This window comes from Somniosus microcephalus, unplaced genomic scaffold (genome assembly GCF_052327205.1).
Source record: "Somniosus microcephalus isolate GS21.2 unplaced genomic scaffold, FLI_Smic_1.0 unresolved_chr1, whole genome shotgun sequence".
Taxonomy (NCBI): domain Eukaryota; kingdom Metazoa; phylum Chordata; class Chondrichthyes; order Squaliformes; family Somniosidae; genus Somniosus; species Somniosus microcephalus.
In genome coordinates this window covers 50,387,668-50,413,377 of record NW_028225179.1, presented here as the reverse complement: position 1 = coordinate 50,413,377, position 25,710 = coordinate 50,387,668, and positions in this window count along the sequence as shown.

Here is a 25,710-nt window from a genome sequence, read left to right as displayed (position 1 = left end):
CAGGACAGAAACTTGAACAAAAGTGAATCAGTCCCGAATCATTCTGTGTCTCTTTGAAAGAGAGGCGATTTCAGATATGATGGCCGAGTGGCTAAGATATTGGATTCGAAAGTCCCGGGGTTTGTCTGGCTGAGGCGCGAACCCTGCTCGCTGCGGATCTGTTCAGAAGTTCTAAATCTGCTTTTTATTCTTTAATCCTCTCTTTTCTCAGAGCGCTGACCATGAAATTGCTCAGTATTCTCTCCACTGCTATTTCTCAAGCTAGCAGCTCCCGCCTAACCTCGTGGAGAAGGCAACTGATCCTCGCTGCTGCGCGTAATCATACCCGAATAATTTGCAGGGTCGAGTCGTTCCATGGCCGTTTTACACATTGGTCGATAGCTGTCCTAATGTTCCGAGTCTGTGCAACACGCGGACATTCCTCCCCCAGAGTTCTCAGTCTCTCCTTTATCTCTGCATCCAGTGGTGGGAGCTGCACTTCCACTGAAGTTCGCTGACAGAAGCTGAATCTACATTTCCAACATTGTCGATGTTCCCATTCCCTCAAAGAACGAAGCCAATCAGAAGGCGGGAATTACGTAGAATGACGCTGACTTTTACTAATCTTAAATGGACCATTGGGCCCAACTGGTGTGTGTCGGTGTTTCTGCTCCACACCAGCCTCCTCCCGAGTTGCTTCATCTCCTCCGATCAGCAGAACCTTCTGTTCCTGTCTCACTCATCTGTGTATCCAGCCTCCCCTGAAATGCATCTATTCGTCTCAAACGCTCCACGTGGCCGCCAGTTCCATATTCTAACCACTCTCTGAGGAAAGAAGTTTATTCTGAATTGCCTATTGGATTTGTCAGTGACTATCGTGTATTGATGACCCCTAGTTTTGAACACCCCACAAGTGGAAGCATCTGATATACGTCAACCCTTCCAAAACCGGAGCTCCAACTGCTGACCATTTCCCCACTACACTGCCTGTAATAAGAAAAGTTCGGCCCTACTGGGGAGGGCTCATCCTGTCCTGACAAGAAATGAGGAAGTTTCCCTGAGCTGTGTGCTGGTTGCTGCGGGCATTACTTGATTAAACTGCTGTTCTGCCCCTACAGACACTCGGTGTCTCCAAACCTTGAGTCTTCCCGACCTGTACCACATATCTGTTGACTTAGGTTGAAGTGTTTACATCCCTACTGGGAGCGGAAGAGAGACAAAAGCAGAGAGAGAGACTGAGAGATAGAGAAAGGCAGAGAGACACAGAGCAAGGCATAGAGAGAGAGAGAGATTGAGAGCGAGACAAAGCGATAGGCAGGAAGATTGACAGTGAGAGTGACAAGAAGCGCAGCAGAGAGATTAGGAGATAAATCTGTACTATCCGTGTATTGAGTAATGCGCAACTGTACTCTGTCATCGGCTCTGTGGTGCAATGGAAAGCGAATTGGATTTTTAGTTAATAATTGCTGAAAGTCATTCAAAGATTGTGGGTTCGAGTCCCACCAAAGTCATTATTTAGCCAAGTTCCGGTGGTGAAATTTTGCAGCAAATCCACAACTGGTTCATTGATGCCCTTGAGAGAATGGGAATGGCCAATAAGATCGCCTGAATTGTGATTGAGGAACAGGCCAGCTTCAATCTGCGCACCTACTTGAAATAATTTATTCATTCCATTGTACTTTCCTGAATTACTTTCCCCGCCGCCTCAGTCATTATTAATTTCTTTACCATTTTCTGCTGCTGTTACAGCTTAGATCAGCAGTGGCCTTTCAAGGAAGCCTGCGAAGTCCATCAGGGGAAAAAGATTGAGAAAAAAAAATAGTTAGGGAGAGATAGAGAGATACATGCAAAGAAAATGATGGGTTTATGGGACATGTCTGTGCGGAGATTAAGGTGGAGCTTGGGAGAGATTCCTCCCGTCTCCTGAAATCCACGAACTATTCCAAGACTTGAGCACAAAAATCTAGGCTGACAGTTCAGTGCAATACTGAAGGAGCGCTGTACTATCGGAGATGCCGTCTTTTGGATGAAACTATACACCGAGGCTCTGTCTGGCCTCTCAGGTGGACAGTAAACATTATTTCGACGAAGAGCAGGGTAGGTATCCCCGGTGTCCTGACTAATGTTTGTCCCTCAAACAATATCACTAAAACAAGATATCTGTTCATATCTGTTTGTGGAGCTTGCTGTGCACAACTTCGCTGCCGCGTTTCCTACATCACATAGAAACATAGAAGCATAGAAGATAGGAGCAGGAGTAGGCCATTCGGCCCTTCGAGCCTGCTCCACCATTCAATGAGATCATGGCTGTTCATCCAAATTCAGTACCCTGCTTTCTTCCCATATCCCTTGATCCCTTTAGCCTTAAGAAATATATCCAAAACTTTTTTGAATATATTTAATGAACTGGCCTCCACCGCCCTCTGTGGCAGAGAATTCCACAGGTTCACCACTCTCTGGGTGAAGAAATTCCTCCTCATTTCAGTCCTAAATGGCTTACCCCTTATCCTTAGACTATGACCCCTGGTTCTGGACTCCCCGGACATCATAAACATCCTTCCTGCACCTAGTCTGTCCAGGCCTGACAGAATTTTATAGGTTTCGATGAGATCCCCTCTCAATCTTCTAAACTCCAGTGAGTATAATCCCAATCGACACAATCTCTCCTCATACGTCATTCCTGCCATCCCAGGTATCAGCCTGGTGAATCTTCGCTGCACTCCTTCCATGGCAAGAACGTCCTTCCTCAGGTAAGGCGACCAAAACTGCACACAATACTCAAGGTGTGGTCTCACCAAGGCCCTGTACAACTGTAGCAAGACATCCTTGTTCCAGTACTCGAACCCTCTTGCTACGAAGGCCAACCTACCATTTGCCTTCTTAACCGCCTGCTGCACCTGCATGCTTACCTTCAGCGGCTCGTGCACAAGAAAACCCAGGACTCTTTGCATTTCCCCTTCTCCCAATCTATTGCCATTCAAATAGTAATCTGCCTTCCTGTTTTGCCACCAAAGTGGATAACCTCACATTTATCCACAATATAGTGCATTTGCCATGTCTCTGCCCAATCACCCAATCTGTCCAAATCATACTGGAGTTTCACGACATCCTCCTCACATCTTACCCTCCCACCCAGCTTTGTGTCGTCTGCAAATTTGGAGATATTACAACCAATTCCCTCGTCCAGATCATTAATATATATTGTGAACAGCTGGGGTCCTAGGACAGATCCTTGCGGTACCCCACTAGTCACTGCCTGCCACTCAGAAAACGACCCGTTTATTCCAAATCTTTGCTTTCTGTCCGCCAACCAGTTCTCTATCCAAGTCAATACCTTGCCCCCAATCCCAAGTGCCTTAATTTTGCACGCTAATCTCTTATGTGGGACCTTATTGAAAGCCTTCTGAAACTCCAAATACACCACATCCACTGGTTCTCCCTTATCTATTTTACCAGTTACATCCTCAAAAATTTCCAGTAGATTAGTCAAGCATGATTTACCTTTTGTAAATCCATGTTGACTTTGTCCGATCCTGTCACTGCTTACCAAGTGCTCTGCTATTACATCTTTTATAATAGATGCTAGCATTTTCCCCACTACCGATGTCAGGCATACCGGTCTATATTTCCCCGCTTTTTCTCTACTGCCTTTTTTGAATAGTGGGGTAACATTAGCTACCCTCCAATCCATGGGTACTGTTCCAGAGTCTATCGAGTTCTGCAAGATGACCAGCAATGCATGTTCTATTTCTAGGGCCACTTCCTTAAGTACCCTGGGATGTAGATTATCAGGCCCTGGGGATTTATTGACCTTCATTCCCATCAATTTTCCCAACACCATTTCCCTACAAATACTGACTTCTTTCAGTTCCACCATTTCATCAGGCCCTATATTCCACGGCATCTCTGGGAGATTATTTGTGTCCTCCTTTGTGAAGACAGAACCAAAGTATGAATTTAGTTGGTCTGCCATTTCTTTGTTTCCCATTATAAATTCCCCTGATTGTGACTGTAAGGGACCTACGCTTGACTTCACCAATCTTTTTCTCATAACATATCTATAAAAGCTTTTACAGTCAGTTTTTATGTTCCCTGATAGCTTACTCTCATATTCTATTTTCCCTTTCTTAATTAATCCCTTTGTCCTCCTTTGTTGAATCCTAAACTGCTCCCAATCCTCAGGATTATTGCTTTTTCTGGCCAATTTATATGTCGTCTCCTTAGATCTTATGCTATCCCTAATTTCCTTTGTTAGCCACGGTTGGGTCACCATTTTTGTTTTATTTTTATGCCAAACTGGGATGAACAAATTCTGTGGCTCTTCCATTCGGTCTTTGAACGTTTGCCATTGCCTATCCACCGTCAACCCTTTGAGTGCCATTCCCCAATAAATCCTACCCAACTCGCTCCTCAGACCATCGTAGTTTCCTTTATTTAAATTGAGGACACTATTCCCAGAGTCAACTAATTCATTCTCCATCTTAATGAATAATTCGATCATATTATGATCGCTCAGACCCAAGGGGCCTCGTACAACAAGATTGCTAATTAATCCTTTCTCATTACATAATACCCAGTCTAAGATGGCCTGATCTCTGGTTGGTACCTCGACATATTGGTCCAGGAAACCATCCCGTACACACTCCAGGAATTCCTCCTCCACAGTGTTGTTACTAATTTGGTTGGCCCAATCTATATTTAGATTAAAGTCACCCATGATGATTACTGTGCCCTTATTGCACGCTTCTTTAATTTCCCTTTTAATGCCATCCACAACCTCCACCTTACTGTTGGGAGGTCTATATACGACTCCCACTAATGTTTTTTTCCCCTTCGTATTTCTCAATTCTACCCATACAGATTCCACATCATCAGAGCTACTATCCTTCATTACAATTGTATTCATCCCTTCTTTAACCAGTAAAGCTACCCCACCTCCCTTTCCTTGTTGCCTATCTTCCCTGAATATCGAATACCCCTGGATGTTGAGTTCCCAGTCTTGGCCATCCTTGAGTCACGTTTCCGTAATCCCAACCAAATCTTATTCGTTTACCTCTATTTGCACAGCCAATTTGTCCACTTTATTACAAATGCTCCTCGCATTTAAAAAAATCCTTCAGGCTTGTTTTTTTAACGCTCTTAGACCTATTAGAATTATTATTTACTGTGGCCACATTTGACTTAAACCGTTGATTTCTCTGACTGCCACTTTTGTTTTTCTCCTTCCTATCTTTTGCTTTTATACCTGTTTCCCTTTCATCTGTCTCCCTGATCAGGTTCCCAACCCCCTGCCATTTTAGTTTAAACCCCCCCGAACAGTGCTAGCAAACCTCCCCGCAAGGATATTTGTCCCGCTCTGGTTCAGGTGCAACCCATCCGACTTGTACAAGTCCCAACTTCCCCAGAAGCAGGCCCAGTGATCCAGGAAACTACAGCCCTCCCTCCTGCACCAACTATTTAGCCACGCATTCATCTGCTCTATCCTCCTATTCCTATACTCACTAGCACGTGGCACCGGGAGTAATCCAGAGATTACAACCTTTGAGGTCCTGCTTTTTAATCTGCTACCTAGCTCTCTAAATTCTTGCTGCAGGACCTCATCCCTCTTCCTACCGATGTCATTGGTCCCAATGTGAACCACGACCTCTGACTGTTCACCCTCCCCCTTCAGAATGCCCTGCAGCCGTTCAGTGACAACCTTGACCCTGGCACCAGGGAGGCAACAAACCATCCTGGAGTCACGTCTGCGGCCACAGAAACACCAATCTGTTCCCTTACGATAGAATCCCCGACTACTATTGCTCTCCCACTCTTTTTCCTCCCTTCCTGAGCAGCAGAAGCACCCCTGGTGCCGGGAAGATGGTTGCTGCTGCCTTCATCTGGTAAGTCATCCCCCTCAAGAGTATCCAAATCGTTATACCTGTTTGAGAGGGGGATGGCCACAGGGGTCCCCTGCACTACCTGCCTGCCTCTACTGCTCTGCCTGATGGTCACCCATTTCCCTTCAACCTGTACAGCCCTTACCTGCGGTGTGACCACCTGATCAAACGTGTTATTCACGACCCTCTCAGAATCGTGAATGCTCCAAAGCCCATCCATCCACCGTTCCAGTGCCGCAATGCGGTCTGCTAGTAGCCGCAGCTGGATGCATTTCTGGCACACGTGGTCATCGGGGACACTGGCAGTGTCCCTGAATTCCCACATAGCGCAAGAGGAGCATAACACGGGGCTGGGCTCTCCTGGCATGACTTACCCTTTAATTAATTTAAATTAATTCACTATCACCAATTAAAGATAAACTCTAAGGAGCTTGTATGGTTTACCAACAGTCCCAGCTACACCAGAAATACCTTAGAGTTAAAGTTTAAACCACAGAGTTAAAGTTTAAAAAAGGGAAATACTCACCAACCAATCACTTACCTGCTCCCTGGTGACGTCACACTCTGATTACTTTTTAGCTCTTTCCCCACTGCTGAGTTGGTCGGGCCTCGCTGCTCGCACCGATTTTTATACCGGGCTCCAACTCACCTCGCTCCCTGGTCCGAACTGGTCTGGCCTCGGCGCTCGCGCCAGTTTTTATACCGGGCTCCGCCTCACCTCGCTCCCTGGTCCGAACTGGTTGGGCCTTGTTGCTCGCGCCAGATTTTATACCGGGCTCTGCCTCACCTCGCTTCCTGGTCTGAACTGGTCGGGTCTCGCTGCTAGCGCCAGTTTTTATACCGGGCTCCGCCTCACCTTGCTCCCTGGTCCGAACTGGTCGGGCCTCGCTGCTCGCGCCGGTTTTTATACCGGACTCCGCCTCACCTCGCTCCCTGGTCTGAACTGGTCTGGCCTCGCTGCTCGCACCGGTTTTTATACCGCGCTCCGCCTCACCTCGCCCCCTGGTCCGAACTGGTCAGGCCTCGCTGCTCGCGCTGGTGTTTATACAGGGCTCTGCCTCACCTCGCTCCCTGGTCCGAACTGGTCGGCCCTCACTGCTCGCGCCGGTTTATATACCAGGCTCCGCCTCACCTCGTTCCTGGTCCGAACTGGTCGGGCCTCGCTGCTCGCGCCAGTTTTTATACCGGGCTCCGCCTCACCTCGCTCCCTGGTCTGAACTGGTTGGGCTTTGCTGCTCGCGCCGGTTTTTATATGGGGCTCCGCCTCACCTCGCTCCCTGGTCCGAACTGGTCGGGCCTCACTGCTCGCATCGGTTTTTATACCGGGCTCCGCCTCACCTCGTTCCCTGGTCTGAACTGGTCGGGACTTGCTGCTCGCGGCGGTTTTAATACCAGCTCCGCCTCACCTCGCTCCCTGGTCTGAACTGGTCGGGCCTCGCTGCTCGTGCCGGTTTTTATACCGGGCTCCGCCTCACCTCGCTCCCTGGTCTGAACTGGTCGGGCCTTGCTGCTCGCGGCGGTTTTAATACCAGCTGCGCCTCAACTCGCTCCCACAACAGTGACTACAACTGAAAAAGTGCTTCATTGGCCGTAAAGCTTTTTGGGACATCCTAGATAAATGCAGGACCTTTTTCTTTTGATCTTCTATACACGTACCAATAAAGTTAGAATTGAAACGGTATTTGTAGAAAGGGTTGTGAGACTGTGGAATGCACTGGCCCAGAGTAGCAGATTTAAAACAAGGTTTAAAAACTGGCAGTGTGTGGGAGGAAGGGGAGAGAGAGGCAAGAGAGACACAGATAATATCACCTTGGAAACCACTGGCCCCGAATCTGCTTTAAATCCCCCACTGTATTTTAACCACAATTATTGTCATATTGATATATTGAAGCATTTGAGCAATACAGGAGATTTAACGCTGCCTCTGGGTGGATATATTTAAACTTTCTGCAGCCAGTGAACAGGGAGCAGATGCTGAGGCTGATTCTTCCGACGGCACCTGCCCTTGCAAGCGCAGAAGATGTAGCACCTGTCCTTTGACCGCCTCCCTTCCCACCATGCATGGCCCTAAACACTCGCTCCAGGTGAAACAGTAAAGTCCTTGAACTTCTTTCAATGTCGTAAACTGTATTCGCTGCTCACACCGTGGGTCTCCTCTACATTCGGGGGACCAAACGCAGATTGGGTGATCACTTTGTGGAAAACCTTCATCCAGACCACAAGCGTGACTCTGAGCTTCTGTCCTCAGCCTCCTACACTGTTCTAATAAAGCTCAACGGAAGCTCGAGGAACAGCCCCTCATCTTTTCATCCGGACTCAATTTCAGTTCATCAATTTCAGTTCATCAATTTCAGTTCATCAATTTCAGTTCATCAATTTCAGTTCATCAATCTCAGTTCATCAATTTCAGTTCATCAATTTCAGTTCATCAATTTCAGTTCATATCCACTGTTCTCATTTTGTGGACAGCAGCTGTTGGTAATGACTCTGCTGTTGCCAGTTACACCTCCTCTCGATCCATCTTTTGTTTCTTTGCTTCTCCCAATACCACCCCTACAGCCTTGCACCATCACCCCTTTTGTCATTTAATCTCCAGCCTTCCACCCCATCACAGACCTTCCCCTTGTTCTTTCTTCTGCTCCCCCTTTGCCTGCCATTTTATTTGCTTAAAACCTGTTACCTTTCTAACTTGTTCCAGTTCTGATGAAAGCTCATCGATCTGCAATGATAACTGTGTCTCTCCACAGATGCTGCCCGCCCTGCTGAGTGTTTCCAACATTTCCTACTTTTATTGCAGTATTCCTGCTGTTTATATTCATTATCCTGCAGAGTACTCGTACTGTTCTCAACATCTTCTATTACAGTTAAATATCAGAGGCGTATCATTATTTTAATGACTGATGCGATTCTTTTAGAATTGTGGTTACACAAGAAATTGAATAGCAAAAACCCAGCGCAATAATGATTGCGGAGGTAGAACTCACAGTGCAGGGTCAGTGATTGGAGAATTGCGGTCAGGTAGATCCAAATGTATCGCCTGGATTCTTGCACCAATGACTATTGGTACGAATGGGACATGTGACCCCCATCTCTGGTGGGCCTGTCCTGCCGGTGGAACAGGATATACCCAGGGATGGTGATGGAGGAGTCTGGGACGTTGGCTGAAAGTTGTGATTCTTTGAGTAGGACCCTTTGAGTATGACTATGTCAGGTTGTTGCTTGACTACTCTGTGGGGCAGCTCTCCCACTTTGAGCACAAGTAAGTGAGCAGGACTTTGCCGGGTCGATTGGGTGAGGTTTTAGACCAAACCTAGAGCACTGTTAGCAGTTCTGAGACAACACACCTTAGTAACCATATGTAGGATAGGGTGTACCTGTAGGTTTAGTAAACATTATTAAGAACTATAATGTGTGAAATGGTATGTTAAAAGCCTAAAAGCTCGTATAAAATGGCGAATGGCTGAGTGAAAACCAGGATGGAAAATTATGCCAACCTGACTGAAACTGCTGTGTTTTCAATTACTGAAGTAACGGAATGTAGTGCTAAGTTTATGGAGACTGGCTGGGATGAGGAATTCAGTAATATTATGCTTAAAGAGACAAGAACTAAAGAACGAGATACGAGTTGGAGACATCCTTCATTGGTACAGCGATAGGATGGACAGACGGTTTAGAAAACATTCTAAGACATGTTCCGTGAAAAGTGAACATCTAAGTTAAGGGTACTTTGCTGTGCACTGAAAGAGACCTAGTGGGATTAATAAGGCCATAAGATGGCTAACGAGGGAAGCAATACTTTTACCAGGTGTCAGAGGGTTACTTACTACCCAGTAGGCAAACCGAGAGGCAAAAGGGTATAAAGATACAGGTATTGAACACCAAAAGTAGTGCGCACCGAGTAACCAGAGATTCATAGGAGCTTCAGTCAACAGAACACAACAAGAACCCAAAGAAGCGAGCTTCAGTCAACAGAACACAGCAAGATACATCAGGAGACCGCGCCACAGTCACTCAGAAGGAACACCAGGGTTCAACAAACAGACCATGTCTATCTTCTTGTTCAGTATTACTTCTTTCTACTGGAAGTTTAATGCTTAATAACCCTGTTTTATTATACACAATATATCTGTACCCAGAGTGGTTTGTGTAGTCACGAACACATTATTATAAGAGCTTTTGAAAGCTACACATATATTGGCCTTGGAGGGAGCGCAGTGTAGGTTTACCAGAATGAAAACCGGACTCCAAGGGTTAAATTAGGAGGAGAGATTACACGAATTACGGTTGCATTCCCGATAATTTAACGGTTAAGGCGAGATTTGATCGAAGATTTCAAGATATTAAGGGGAGCAGATAGTAGAGATAGAGAGAAACTATTTCCACTGGTTGGGGATTCTAGGACTAGCGGGTACAGTCTAAAGATTAGAGCCAGGTCTTTCAGGAGTTAAATTAGGAAACACTTCTACACGCAATGGGTGGTAGAAGATTAGCACTCTCTTCCACAAACGACAATTGATGCTGGATCAAATGTAAATTTTACATCTGAGATTGATAGATTTTTGTTCACCAATGCTAATAAGGGATATGGGCCAAAGGCGGGTATATGTAGTTCGGTCGCAGATCAGCCATGCTCCCAATGAATGGCGGAACAGGCTGGAGGTGCTAAATGGCCCACTCCTTTTCCTATGTTCATATATGTTTTATAAAGTTCTGCTTAGACCACATCTGGAGTACTGCGTTCAGTTCCGGGTACCGCACCTCATGAATGATATATTGGCCTTGAAGCAGGTGCAATGCCGATTGACCAGAATGATACCGGGGCTAAATGGGTTAGATTATCAGGAACAGCGGCACAGACTTGGCTTGTATTCCATTGTGTATAGAAGATAAAGATGTGATATAATTAAGCTATTTAGGTTACTGTCCGTTCCGCTCTGTAACACACTGACCTGTTAACTGTTTCCAGATATTGTCGCTCATTTTCACCATTGGGTGTGCTGCAGTCCGCTGACAACAGGCGTTTAAACAGAGCAAGATTTCAGCCCTGGCGGTGAATGCTGCTCCTGATGGATTTCCAGGTCTCCAGGCACTGGCGGGGATTGGAAAGCTCTTGTGTCACACTAAGTAAAGCTAGAAGTCATCAATATTAAAAAGCAATCAATCCAATAGGGAGTTCAGGAGATAGTTATTTACTCAAAGTATGCGCTACCATAATGAATAGTTGAGGTAAATAGCATTGATGCATTTCAGGGGGAGTTAGAGAAGTACATGAGGGAGACACCAATAGAAGGATATGCTGAAAGTTAGATGATGTGGGCTGGGAGTAGGCTCGTGTGCAGCATAAACGGCGGCAGAGACCAGTTGTGCCGAATGGCCTTTTCTGGTGCTGCACATTCGATGTAAAGTGTCTGAAAGATTCATAGATCCGCACTTGATTTAGGCTCCAGACTTTAATGCAATTATTTTTGCGTAGCCTCTTAATAGCCTCGTGTCCTTGTCTCTCGCCACCTCTGGTGGAAGGTCAAACTCCCTGCAGAAACAATTCTGCCTGAGCCGTCATCGTGAGGTTCTTTCATTTTGTGGTTTTGAAACAGGGCAGAGACACAAATCTGTATCCTTCTTTGACACTGTGATTCGCTATTCTGCAGGTATGAGAGAGAGAAAGAGAGAGAGAGAGAGGGAGCGAAAGTGACAGACCGGGAGAGAGATATAGACATCCTTGTCAACCTATTTAATTGTTATCCCCAGCAGTTTGTAAAAATTGATCAACGGAAGGACGTGTATTTTATCGCTTTTCCCGACTTCAGAACGTCCCAAAGTGCTTTACCGCCAATTGTGTTAGAATTGGTGTTCCTGCCCTGGACTTGGGAATCTACAGCAAATTCGCAACAGCTTCTTCCTCTCTTTCCCTCTCTCTCTCTCTCTCCCTCTCTCTCTATTTCTCTCTCTCTATTTCTCTCTCCCTCTCTCTCCCTGTCGCTGTCTGTTTGTTTCTCTCTCTAACTCTCTGTCTGCTCCTCATTTTCTGTCTCTCTCTCTCTGTCCCTATTTCTGCCTCATATTCTGTTCCCCTCCCTGCTGTCTCGCTCTCTCTCTGTCACTATATTTCTATCTGACTCAGATTCATTCCCTGTTTGTGTGCCTGTCTCTCCATCTCTATTTATCTATCTATCCAACTCTGTGTGTGTGTGTAGCTATGTTTGGATTTGTGTATGTGGATCTCTGTATACATGAACAGGAGTAGACCATTCAGCCCCTCGAACATGTTCCGCCATTCAATTCGTTCATGGCTGATCTGTGTCTGAACTCAATTGTTGCCGCAACCTTTAATAACCTTGCTTAACAACAATCTATCGATCTCAGTTTTGAAATTTATCTGCTTTCGCTTCTCACTCTCCCTGTTTGAATTGCTCCACAGGTCAGGAAGCTTGTGCAGGGAGAGGTTTTAGATGCTCAGACTGGAAGGAAGTTTAGAGTGGTGTTCCCCAGGGATCGATAGTAGGACCGCTGCTCTTTTTGATGAAAATTAATGACCTGAACTTGTGTATAGAGGGCATAATTTCAAAGTTTGCAGATAATACGAAAGACGGTAATGTAGTACACAGTGAGGAAGATAGTGACAGACTACAGGAGGACATATACAGACTGGTTAAATGGGCAGACACATGACAGATGAAATTTAATGCAGAGAAGTGTGAAGTGATATATTTTTGTAGGGTGAATGAGAAAGGCAAAAATAATTAATGGTACAATTTTAACGTGAACAATTATTTACTTTAATCGGCTCCCTCTGGAGATCACTGGCCCCGAATCTGGTCAGTAAGCTCTCTCCTGCAGTTGATTAACCGCCTCTAAATGGTACAATTTTAAAGTGGATGCAGGAACAGGAAGACATGGGGTGTGCGTACACAGATCTGTGAAGCTGTCAGGACATGTTGAGAAGGCTGTTAAAAAAGCACATGGGATCCTTGGCTTTATTAATAGAGATCAAAAGCAAGGAAGTTATGCTAAAACTTTAAAGGCACTGGTGAGGCCTCAGCTGGAGTATTGTCATCAATTCTGGGCACCAGGCTTTAGGAAGAAAGTCAAGGCCTTGTAGAGAGTGCAGAATAGATTTACTAGAATGCTACCAGGGGTGAGGGATTTTATTTATGTGAAGAGACTGGAAAAGGTGGGATTTTTCTCTTTAGAGCAGCGAATGCCAAGAAGAGATTTGATAGAAATGCTCAAAATTATGAATGATTTTGATTGAGTTCATCAGGAGAAAACTTTAAAAAAATCACATTAAAGGTGATGAAACCTCTCGAGGCACGGACGGGGGTTGAACCCACGATTTTCGGTTGACGAGATCGACGCCTTACCACTTGGCACCGCACCATCAGTGGCATCTACTTTCCAGCTTCCTGGGTAGCGAACGCTGAACCATTTCAATTAGATTGAAATAGAACAGGCACAAATACACAAAGATAAAGCGGGCTACTGCAGCGGGCAACTGACCAGCCTCATTTACATGAATAATTTCATAAAACCTTTCACAGAAACATAGAATCATACATCACAGAAGGAGGCTATTTGGCCCATCGTGCTCTTGAAAGCGCTATCCAATTAGTCCCAGCTCTTTCCCCATACCCCTGCAAATATTTCCTCTTCAAGTATTTATCCAATTCCCTTTTCAAAGTTACTATTGAATCTGCTTCCACCACCCTTTCAGGCAGAGCATTGAAGATCAAAACAATTCGCAACGTAAGAAAAAAATCTCCTCATCTCCCCTCTGGTTCTTTTGCCAATTCCCTTCAATGTGTGTCTTCTGTTGTACTATGGATGTTGCCAGGACAGGAGAATTTTGGCTATGAGGAAAGATTAGATGAGCTGGGGTTGTTTTCTTTGGAAGAGAGGAGGCTGATGGGAGACTTAACTAGGAGGGGCTGAGATACCGTGGATAGGAAGGACATATTTCCCTCAGCAGAGGGATCAATAACCAGGGGGCACAGATTTACAGTAATTGGTAGAAGGATGATCTATGGTGCCGTGATCATATAGTGGTCAGTACTCTGCGCTCTGTTTGCAGCAACCTCGGTTAGAATCCGAGTCACGGCACAACTTGCTTTACATCTTCTGTCCCTTGTGGCATCTGCTAATAAAACTCAGAGAATCATCATTATTTATTAAAAGAAGAAATCTGTCTTGTTGGTGGTGAAAACCTATTTACTCCTTCAAAACCCAACCCTCTCACATGCCTGTGCCTTATTCTCCATGATTCACCTCTTCTAGCTTGTTCTTCCTTCCACAACCACTTGCTCTTCTTCACTTTCCTCCTTTCATTTCATTGTCACGTTTGCGGTTTTACCTTAATCTGACATTCACTTTTACCTACTTAGTGTCAGCTGTGGCTCAGTGGGTAGCACACTGGCTTCTGAGGCAGGTGGCCATGGGTTCAGATTCCTCCTGCAGGGACTAGAGCATATAAATCCAGGCTGCCCCTCCAGTGTCCAGTGCAGTACTGAGCGAGTGCTGCACTGTGGGAGGTATCATCTTTTGAATCTGACGTTAAATCGAGGCCATGTCTGCTCTCTCAGGTGGACGTAAACATTCCACTGCATTATTTCGAAGAAGAGCAGGGGAGTTATCCCCAGTGTCCTGGCCAATATTTATCCCTCAATTAACAGAACAAATACAGATTATCTGGTCATTATCACATTACTGTTTGTGGGAGCTTGCTGTGCATAAATTGGCTGCTGCGTTTCCCACATTGCAACAGTGACTACACTCCAAACATTCTTCATTGGCTGTAAAGCATTTTGAGACATCCAGTGGTCGTGAAAGGCGCTATATAAATGTAAGTCTTTATTTTATTTACGCTGTTAAATTTTCTCTGCTACCATCGCTGTTCCTGAGGGCACATGTCCCATTCGCACCAATGTACATTAGTGCCTTGAAACCACTCGATAGATTTAGATCTGGGGGATCGCTCGACAAACAAGCAATGCGATAGCTGGGCCGGCCTTTGGAAGGAGAGCGGTCCGATTGTTCACGACATTTCCTTGGAGAATCTTGTGATAGAGGGCCTGTTAACAGAAGAACTGGGTTTTTTCATGCTGGTTGTCGCTTTTCCCGAAACAGTTGAGGTGCGTGAGTGACGGGCAGTGCTACCTAGCTGCGATTGAGGGTTTATGTGTGAATTATTGGCCTGCTGGTGCGGTGCAGTAAGATCGAAAGCATTCTGCCTTAATCTTAACAGGCCTGTTGAAGTGTGCGATAGCAAAATACTGCAGATGCTGGAAATCTGAAATAACAACAGAAAATGCTTCAAAAACTCAGTAGGCCAGGCAGCATCCGTGGAGAGAAATTAGAGTGGACGTTTCGAGTCTAACCCTTTTTAAAAACTGGAAAGGAAATGAAATAGATCGAAAGGCAGGGCTGGGAGAGAACAAACGAAGTGAAGAGACATTAAGAGGTTTTCAAAACGAGACGAGATGGTGATAGGACTAGTGGAGACAAAAGACAGCTCTAGATTAGGTGTGAAATGTTCTTGCAGAATGAGAGACAGCTGCCATGTGGGAGAGAGAAAAAAAAGGGAAGGGGGAGGGAAAAACCAAAACAAAGGGGTGGATAAAAATTTAAGTAAAAATGTAATAGGGGCCGAGGTTGGAAACAAATGAAGGATAAGTGAAAAGAGCGTTAGTGGGTGAAAGCAGCGATTACAGGTGTTTGGCCATAATTGAAAGGTCCTTGAATGCCCGTGGCGTGGGATGCTGTGTTCTTTATGAAGAGCGGGAGCAGCAATAAAGTTTAACACAAATGTAATGTACAGACTTGGTGCCAATCAGAAAACTGCACGAGTCTAAGATCGATAAAAGTTTTGAAATTAAATTAATTTTCTAAGGATGAAGTTAACCCTTTTTTCCAGCTCCCTCATCATTTGCTTTTCGTGTTAATCTTTCAAGTGGTGTAAAGCCTGTGTAGGTTGGAGTTCGCTCTCAGCTTCTCCCGTCGGTGAGAAAATGAAACAGGAGGAGGCGAGGATTGCCCCGAACAGCAGAGCTGGGCACTGACTCTATTCCCATTGGTGCAGGAGATGTTCTGTACCTCTAAAGGTTCCCCTCACCATTAAAACGCCTGTTATAATTCACAGCCTTTAAATGGACGGTTTTATTACATGTTGGAGAGCATTCAATCAAAGATTTTAATAAATCTGCAAAAAGACGAGGTCAGGACTGGAATTGATAAGCTATCAATCACAGAGTTAACATAAAAACATAAAAGATAGGAACAGGAGTAGGCCATTCGGCCCCTCGAGCCAGTTCCACCATTTAACGAGATCATGGCTGATCATCCAAATTCAGTACCCTGTCCCTGCTTTCTCCCCATATCCCTTGATCCCTTTAGCCTTAAGAAATACATCTAACTCCTTCTTGAATATATTTAATGAATTGACCTCAACTGCCTTCTGTGGTACAGCATTCCACAGGTTCACCACTCCCTGATTGAAAAGTTCCTCCTCATCTCAGTCCTAAATGGCTTATCCCTTATCCTTAGACTGTGACCCCTGGTTCTGGACTCCCCCGCCATCGGGAACATCCTTCCTGCATCTAGTCTGTCGAGTCCTGTTAGAATTTTATAAGTTTCAATGAGATCCCCTCTCATTCTTCTAAACTCAGCGAATACAAACCGAATCGACCCAATCTCTCTTCATACGTCATTCCTGCCATCCCAGGTATCAGTCTGGTGAATCGTCGCTTCACTCCCTCCATGGCAAGAACATCCTTCCTCAGATAAGGCGACCAAAACTGCACACTCAAGGAGTGGTCTCACCAAGGCCCTGTACAACGTCAGCAAGACATCTTTGTTCCTGCACTCGAATCCTCTCGCTATGAAGCCAAAATACCATTTGCCTTCTTAACTGGTTGCTGCACCTGCATGCTTACCTTCAGCGACTGGTGCTCAAGAACACCCAGGTCTCGTTGCACTTCCCCTTTTCCAAATCTATTGCCATTCAGATAATAATCTGCCTTCCTGTTTTTGCCACCAACGTGGATAACCTCGCATTTCTCCACATTATACTGCATCTGCCATGCATCTGCTCAATCACCCAACCTGCCCAAATCATACTGGAGTTTCTCAGCATCCTCCTCACAGCACATACGCCCACACAGCTTTGTGTCGTCTGCAAACTTGGACATTTTACATCTCGTTCCCTCGTCTAGATCATTACAATATATTGTGAATAACTGGGGTCCTAGCACCGATCCCTGCGGTACCCCACCAGTCACTGTCTGCCACTCGGCAAAAGACCCTTTTATTCCAACAGTTTGCTTCATGTCTGCCAACCAGTTCTCTATCCAAGTAAGTACCTTACCCCCAATCCTAATTGCTTTAACTTTGCGCACAAATCTCTTATGCAGGACCTTATCGAAAGCCTTCTGAAAGTCCAACTACACCACATCCACTGGTTCTCCCTTAACTATTCTACCAGTTACATTCTCAAAAAATTCCAGTAGATTAGTCAAGCACGATTTACCTTTTGTAAATCCATGTTGACTTTGTCCGATCCTGCCACTGTTTTCCAAGTGCTCTGCTATTACATCTTTTATAATGGACTATAGCATTTCCCCCACTACCGATGTCAGGCATCCCGGTCTATAATTCCCCATATTCTCTCGACCACAATTTCCCTACAAATACTGATTTCATTCAGTTGCTCCCTCTCATTAGACCCTATGTTCCCCGACATCTCTGTGAAGACAGAACCAATGTGTATATTTAATTAGTCTGCCATTTCTTTGTTCCACATTATAAATTCACCTGATTCTGACTGCAAGCCACCTACCCTTGACTTCACTAATATTTTTCTCTTTACATATCTATAGAAGCTTTTACAGTCAGTTTTTATGTTGCCCCAAGCTTACTCTCACACTCTATTTTCCCCGTCTTAATTAATCTCTTTGTCCTACTTTGATGAATCCTAAACTGCCCCCAATCCTCAGGTTTGCTGGTTTACCTGGCGAATTTATATGCCCTCTCCTTGGATCGTATACTATCCCTAATTTCCGTTGTTAGCCACGGTTGAGACACCTTTTTTGTTTTATTTTTATGCCAATTCTGTAGTTCATCCATGCGATCTTTAAATGTTTGCCATTGGCTATCTACTGTCAATCCTTTAAGTAACATTCCCCAATCCACCCGAGCCAACTCACACCTCATACCATCGTAGTTTCCTTTATTTAAATTCAGGACCCTAGTCTCTGAATCAACTGCTTCACTCTCCATCTTAATGAAGAATTCTATCATGTTATGATTGCCCCTCCCCAAGGGGTCTCACACAACAAGGTTGCTAATTAATCCTTTCTCATTACATACTACCCAGTCTAAGATGGCCTGATCTCTGGTTGATTCCTCGACATATTGGTCCAGGAGACCATCCCGTACACACTCTAGGAATTCCTCTTCCACAGTATTGTTACTGATATGTTTAGCCCAATCTAACATCAGAATCAGGCTGACTGTCCATTGAGGCAGGAAACTGCGAACAAGTTGGAAGGGAATGAAGGAAGGAGGGACGGAAGGGGGAAGGAGATCTCGATTAAATCTTCATTCTATTGCAGCTGGGTGAAATATTAGTTTGAGAAAGTCGGAGGATTTTTACCAAACAAGGAGAGAAAAGATTGTCTAACTTGGGGACCGTAACAATTTCAGGCCACGTATCTCCCAAGTAGATTAGTAATCCCTCGCCTTAACCTCTCACCAACCTCGAACTACCTTTATTATCCAAAAGGAATCATCCAAAAAGCCCTTTTATTTCAGTATTTCTGTTTCCAAACGGTAGAAACAATCTTTAGTAAAGTCCGCCTAACCGCATGTCCTGTCCGTGCTCCCAGATTGACAATGTGGGAAATGTGGAGCAGGCTTCTGGAAAGAAACGGATTTACATATTTACCTCACATTTTCGGCACATCTGTGACTGAATTCCCGCTTTTATTAATAAAATTGCTGTTTTCTTGCGATATACTGAACGCAGGCTCTGCACTGATTTTCTGCAAGTTATTATTTGAAGACTTGTGGAATGTGTCCAGGCCGAGGAAACTGGTTCTATTAAAAAGTCACACATTAATTGGTATAAATTCCCTAAGTGAGAATCACAGCCCAGACCAAAGAGCCACTGATCCTGCTCTGAGTGTTTAATCTCGACAATGACGATATCATTGGTTTGGAAATATGTAATTTGCTACGAATTCATAAAACTGAAAAGAGCCGCAGCGATCGTTACAATAAACTAAACCCTCCGTTATTTAAGAGGAGTGTAAGATGTTGAGAACAGTAACGAATATTGTGCAGGATAATGAAAATAAACAGCAGGAACATTGTGTTCTACTCCCACATGACACAGATCAGCCTCAACCTCTGCCCCCTGCCCGCTGGCTGCTGAATCCTTGTCTCTCGATTATAAGCTGATTCTAGGTTGGAAATAATTATTCAGCCTAAACACAGCGGGTGGATCCAAATATATAAAGCAGTTATTTTAGACCAGAGACCTCGTTAAAGCTCATATATTGCTCAAAGGCATCAATCTATGAATATGACATTAAATGTGTTTAAATACAGTGGGGGGATTTAAAGCAGATTCGGGGCCAGTGCTTTCCAAGGTGATCTTACCTGTGGTTCTCTTGCCTCTCTCCCCGCTTCCTCCCACATGCTGCCGGTTTTTATACCTTGTTTTAAATCTGCTGCTCTGGGCCAGTGCATTCCATATTCTCACAAACTTTTTACAAATACCCTTTCACTGCTTGACTTCTCTGTTTATTAGTTATGCGGTGCCGAGGGTTTTTTGAGGGCATGTTGTTATGAAAAAGTAGAAATAATTTTAATATATATAAATGAGTTTGCCTGTCTGTCTGTCTGTGTGGGAAGGAGAGAGAGAGAGAGAGGGAAAGAGAGAGAGAGAGGGAAGGAGAGAGAGAGGGAAAGAGAGAGAGAGAGGGAAAGAGAGAGGGGGAAGGGGAGAGAGAGAAATGGGGAAGGAGAGAGAAAGAGGGGGAAGGAGAGAGAGAGAAAGGGGGAAGGAGAGAGAGAGAAAGGGGAAGGAGAGAGAGAGAGAGGGGAAGGAGAGAGAGAGAGGGGAAGGAGAGAGGGAGAGGGGGAAGGAGAGAGAGGGGAAGGAGAGAGAGAGGTGAAAGGAGAGAGAGGGGAAGGAGAGAGAGAGAGATGGGGAGAAGAGAGAGACGGGGACAGAGAGAGATAGACTGGGGGGAGAGAGAGAGAGAGAGACTGGGGGAAGTGAGAGAGGAGAGAGACTGGGGGGAGAGAGAGAGAGACGGGGGAGAGAGAGAGAGAGAGACTGGGGAAGAGAGAGAGAGAGATGGGGGAGCGAGAGAGAGAGAGAGACTGGCGGGAAGAGAGAGAGAGAGAGAGACGGGGGGAGAGAGAGAGAGAGAGGACTGGGGGAGAAGAGACAGATGGGGAAGAGAGAGAGAGAGAGACTGGGGGAAGAGAGAGACGGGGAGAGAGAGAGAGAGGCTGGGGGGAAGAGAGAGAGAGAGAGAGACTGGGGGGAAGAGAGAGACGGGGGGAAAGAGAGAGAGAGGTTGGGGGGAAGAGAGAGAGAGAGAGAGACTGGGGGAGAAGAGAGAGACGGGGGAGCGAGACTGGGGGGAGAGAGGGACGGGGGAAGAGAGAGATACTGCGGGGAAGAGAGAGAGAGAGACTGGGGGAGAAGAGAGAGATGGGGGGAGAGAGAGACTGGGGGAAGAGAGAGAGACTGCTGGATTAAGTTTGGGATTAGCCTGGAGAAGAAGGCGAGCTCTCCCTCCCTCTCCCAACCCTTCACTGTTTCCCTCCCTAACCATCTCTCTCTCCCTGCCCCTCTCTCTCTCCCCTCTCACTCTCCCCCCACTCTCTCCCTCTCCCTCTCCTCTCCCTCCCTCCCCGCCCCTCTCCATCTCTCTCCCCCTCTCCTCTCCCTCCCTGTCTCCCCCTCTCCCTCCCTGCTCTGTCTCCCTCCCTCTCTCAATTCAATTCAATTCAATTCAAAACGCTTTATTGGCATGACAAGTTATACCTTATGTTGCCAAAGCATCGGAATACATTCATGTTCACAAAAATATAGATCTATCCATACAGTGTATAAACAGATATATCCCTGAGTGTATAAATATACTTTCATATAATTTATATATACTCTTTTCTTATATTTAGTGGTTGTCCCTCTGTTTATGGCAAGCTGTAACATAGTGTGCCGCTAGTGTTACACAATTTCTCTCTTCCCCTAGTAGGTATGGGAGTTTTTGGTCGTCATTCAAATTTCTGAATTCCGGGCATATTTTTGTGAATTTTGGGTAGAAATTCTCCCTTATGCCCTGGTATTTTCTACAAGCTGTGAGGAAGTGCATCTCTGTCTCCACCACTCCCTGACTGCAGTGAGCGCATATCCTGTCCTCTCTTGGTAGCCGGGTCTGTCTGTGTCTACCTTTTTCGATTGCCAGGTTATGTTCATTAAGTCTGTACATTGTCAAAGTTTTTCTCAGTTTGCTATCCTTTACCATGGTCAGGTAATCAGCCATGTTGTAGTGTCTGTTTCGGGCCAAGTAGCAATTGAGTTTGCTTTGGGTTTTTGTTGTTTCTGCCCAATATGACAGATATTTTTCCTTTTGCTTAGCGACGATTGTGTTGGGTCGAATTCTTTCTGTTACGCTGTCACTGTCCTGGGGCTGGTTATTGTTAGTAGTTACTTCACTTAGTCCCAGGACTAGTTGACTGAGGGTATTCTTCTTTATGGTCCTCTCTTGGCATTTCAGGGCTTCGTAATGATAGCATTGGGGGTTGCTCACTTCTAGGTGTTTCCAAAATTTGGTGGCTCTTTTTTGGATAGTGATTATTAATGGATATTGGCCTAGTTCTGCCCTGCATGCATTGCTTACGGTTTTCCTTTGAGTCCGAAGGATACTTTTACAGAATTCTGCATGTAGGATCTGAATTGGGTGTTTGTCCCATTTTGCAAATTCTTGTTGTGTTAGCGGTCCCCATACCTCACTGCCATAGAGTGCAATTGGTTCAATTACTGATTTGGAAATTTTGAGCCAAATGCTAATTGGGATTTCTATTTGGATTGATTTTTTAATGGCATAGAAAGCCCTTCTTGCTTTCTCTTTCAGTTCATTCACAGCCAGTTTGAAATTTCCTGTAGAACTGATTTTTAAGCCCAAGTATGTGTAGTTAGTGGTTTGTTCAATTTTGGTTGTTCCTGGTGTGAAATTTATTTTGGGTCCCTGATGTCTGGATCTTTGCTGGAACTCAAGGGCTTTGGTTTTTTGGGGATTTATTGTCAGGGCCCAAGTCTGGCAGTACGACTCCAGCAGATCCAGGTTCTGCTGTAGACCCTCCCTAGTTGGTGACAGCAGAACCAGGTCGTCTGCATAGAGGAGGAATTTAACCTTGGATTCATATAGGGTGAGGCCGGGTGCTGTAGATTGTTCAAGTAGTTTTGCCAATTCATTTATGTAAATATTAAAGAGTGTCGGTGAGATTGGCGAGCCCTGTGTCGCCCTCCGCCCCTGTGGGAAGTATTTTGTTTGTTTGTCTCCAATTTTAACTGCACATTTGTTGTTTGTATACATTGATTTAATTACATCATATGTTTTTCCCCCTACCCCGCTTTCGATACGTTTCAGGAATAAACCATCATGCCAGATGGAGTCGAAAGCCTTCTGGAAATCTATAAAGCATGCGTAGATTTTGCTTTTGTTTTGATGAACGTGTTTGTCAATTAGGGTCTGTAGGGTGAAGATATGACCTGATGTTCTATAGTTTGGCAGGAATCCAATTTGGCTTTTACTCAAGGCATTGTGCTCCTCAAGGAACTTTATAAGTGTTTTGCTTATGATGCTACAGAATACCTTCCCCAGGTTACTGTTTACACAGATGCCTCGATAGTTATTTGGGTCGACTTTGTCCCCACTTTTGTATATGGGCGTTATGAGTCCTTTGCTCCAGATATCAGGGAAGTAACCGACACTCAGAACCAAGTTGAAGAGTTTTAGGATAGCCAGTTTCATTTTATCGTCTGTGTGTTTAATCATCTCGCTTAGTATGCCGTCTGCCCCGCAATCTTTTCCTGGTCGCAGGTCCTTGAGTTTTTCAAAAAGTTCTTTTTCTGTTATTATGGAGTCTAGCAGGTTTCGGTTATCTTTTATGGCCATTTCGAGCTTTTCCATTTTTTTGCATATTTGGTGTTGCTCTGGCCTTAGTGTGTTTTTCTGGTATAATTTTTTAAAGTGGTTTTCCCATGTGTCTCCATTTTGATTGGCCAATTCGTCGTGTTGTTTTTTGTGTAATGTATTCCAGTTCTCCCAGAAACAATTGGAATCAATGGATTCCTCAATGGAGCTGAGTGTATTCTTAATATATTGCTCTTTTTTGGTTCTGAGTGTGTTTCTGTATTGTGTTAGTGTCTGACAATAAGTAAAGCGTAATTCCTCGTTTTCTGGATGTCTGTGTTTTTGGTTTGATATTTTTCTAATTTTTTTCCTCATGTTATGGCAATCTGGGTCAAACCATTTTTCATAGTTTTTTGTTTTGGGTTTGTTCTTGCGAGCTTTCAAGTTTGACCTTGTTGCCAAATTATCAAAAATATTGTTTAGGTTATTCACTGCCCGGTTTACGCCTTCTTTATTGTGAGTGTATATGTTATCCAGAAAGGTGTCCAAGAGAGCTTGAGTTGATTCATTGCTAATTGCTTTCTGGTATTGTTCCGTGTCGTTTTTGGCCCATCTGTACGATTTTTTGGTATTGTATAGTTTACTGGGTTGTGTTTCTGTGTTGTTTGCTCCTGTCTTTTTAAGATACATAGTAATTTGACTGTGATCTGACAGTGTTGTTTGTGGTTTGACTGTGAATGCTCTGAAAGAGGGTGGGGCCAAATCCGTAATCATATAGTCTACGGTGCTGCAGCCAAGAGGTGAGCAATAAGTCGATCTTCCTAGGAGGTCTCCTATGAACCTACCATTGACAATGTACAGACCCAGGCTTCGACAGAGCTGCAGGAGCTGTTTTCCATTGGTATTTGTCTGCTTGTCGCAGTTATGCCTGTATGGAAGGGAAGGGATATCGAAGTGGTTATTCCCCAATATGTAATTGTTTCCCTGATTATTGGTTAAGTCTGGTTCTTCGCCAGTTCTTGAATTGAGGTCACCACAGGTCCACACGTTCCCCTGGGCCTGGTATTGGATAATTTCCTCCTCAATGTTGGAGAAGGTGTCCTCTTTAAAGTATGGGGATTCCATTGGGGGGATATAGCGTGCGCAAATGAAAACATCTTGGGTGTTAGAGATAATCTCCCTCTCAATTTTGAGCCACATGTGGTTTTCGCCCTTTTTTATAAATTTGATGTAATTCTTAAGCTCTGTTTTAAACCAAATCAGTATGCCTCCGGAGTCTCTGCCTTGGGTTACTCCTGGTAATTTATTGGAGGGGACCACCAGCTCTGTGTACCCTTGGGGACGGCCAGTGTGTCCTTTTCCTTTATACCAAGTTTCCTGTAAAATGATAATATCTAGATCTTTAGTTTCATCCATGAACTCTGGGGTCCTACTCTTCACGTCAAGCACTGAAGAGCGTAGACCTTGGATATTCCAGGTCGAAATATATAAGGATTTCATGTTAAGTTTGATCTTTTACTATGATATGTTTAAGAATGATATGTGTTTGTCGTGTCTAAATGTGGGAAAAAAAGATCATCTCAGTTGTCTATAAATGCTAATACTACTTGGTTACAGTACTTTCTATTAATTCGTCATTGATATTTTTCATTTTCTGATCCATATGCACCAGATCTTTTCTATTTTACTTCTAGGGAAGAGCTTTTTCTCCCATAGAAATTTCCCATTTGAGTCTATGAGTATTACGATGTCAGCCTTGTTTGTGTTTGCTGTCTGGTGGCTTTCACCTGGACTCATAGTGTGTGTGTTGGGCTGGGGTGGTTGTGTCTGTTGTGTGCGCTCCTCTTGTAAGCGGCTCGCTTGTAGTTCCACGGTGGTGGGGGAAGACTGAGCTTCAGTATGCTGGTCGGTCTGTGTGGCACCCCTTGTATTGTGTGTCTGCTGCTGTTGTTCAGTGTGGGAGTGCAGCTGTTCAGTCGGGCTCTGTATTGTCTTATCTCTAGCCTCTGGCTGCTGGTCTAATGGTGTTATCTCTCCTCTATGGCTCTCTTTGTTTTCCTGCAGCTCTTTCACCTGATTCCCAAGTAGATTCACCTGATTCTCAAGTAGGTTCAGCTCTCTCCTGTATCTCTCCCTCTCTTGCTTTTGTTCGTGTTTTATTTTAAGGACCTCCTCTCTAAGTTTAACCTTCTCTGTCTCTAACTGATTAAATTTAACCTTTAGTTGTATCTGGCTGTGTGATCCCGGGGTATGTGTCTGATCGGCCCTGGAAGGCTCACTCACTTCCTGGCTAGGCTGCTCTTCTCTTGGTGAGCTGGAATTGGTAGAGGGACTATGTGTGGCTTCCTCCCTAGTAATTACGCTGGGGTTAGTCAGTTGTATCATGTGGCTGTGGGTCCCCGGGGTTAGTGTCTGGTTAGAACTGTGTGGCTCGTTTACCTCCTGACCAGGCTGATTTACTCAAGTGGGCTAATCTTTATGTCAATAAACAACATCGATTGCTTAGAAGGGAACCTCCCTTTGATTGGCAGGTCTTTGACTGCCACTGTAGATCCTCCCACACAGACATACTCCTAGCTGCTTCTTTGTCCTTTTGCCATGCTTTCTCTGCCATGTTTTTACTGATGGCCATTTTAAAACCTCTTTGAAATATACAGTTCGAAACTCAGAGGTAGCATTTTATTAAAAATGTAATGTATTAGATC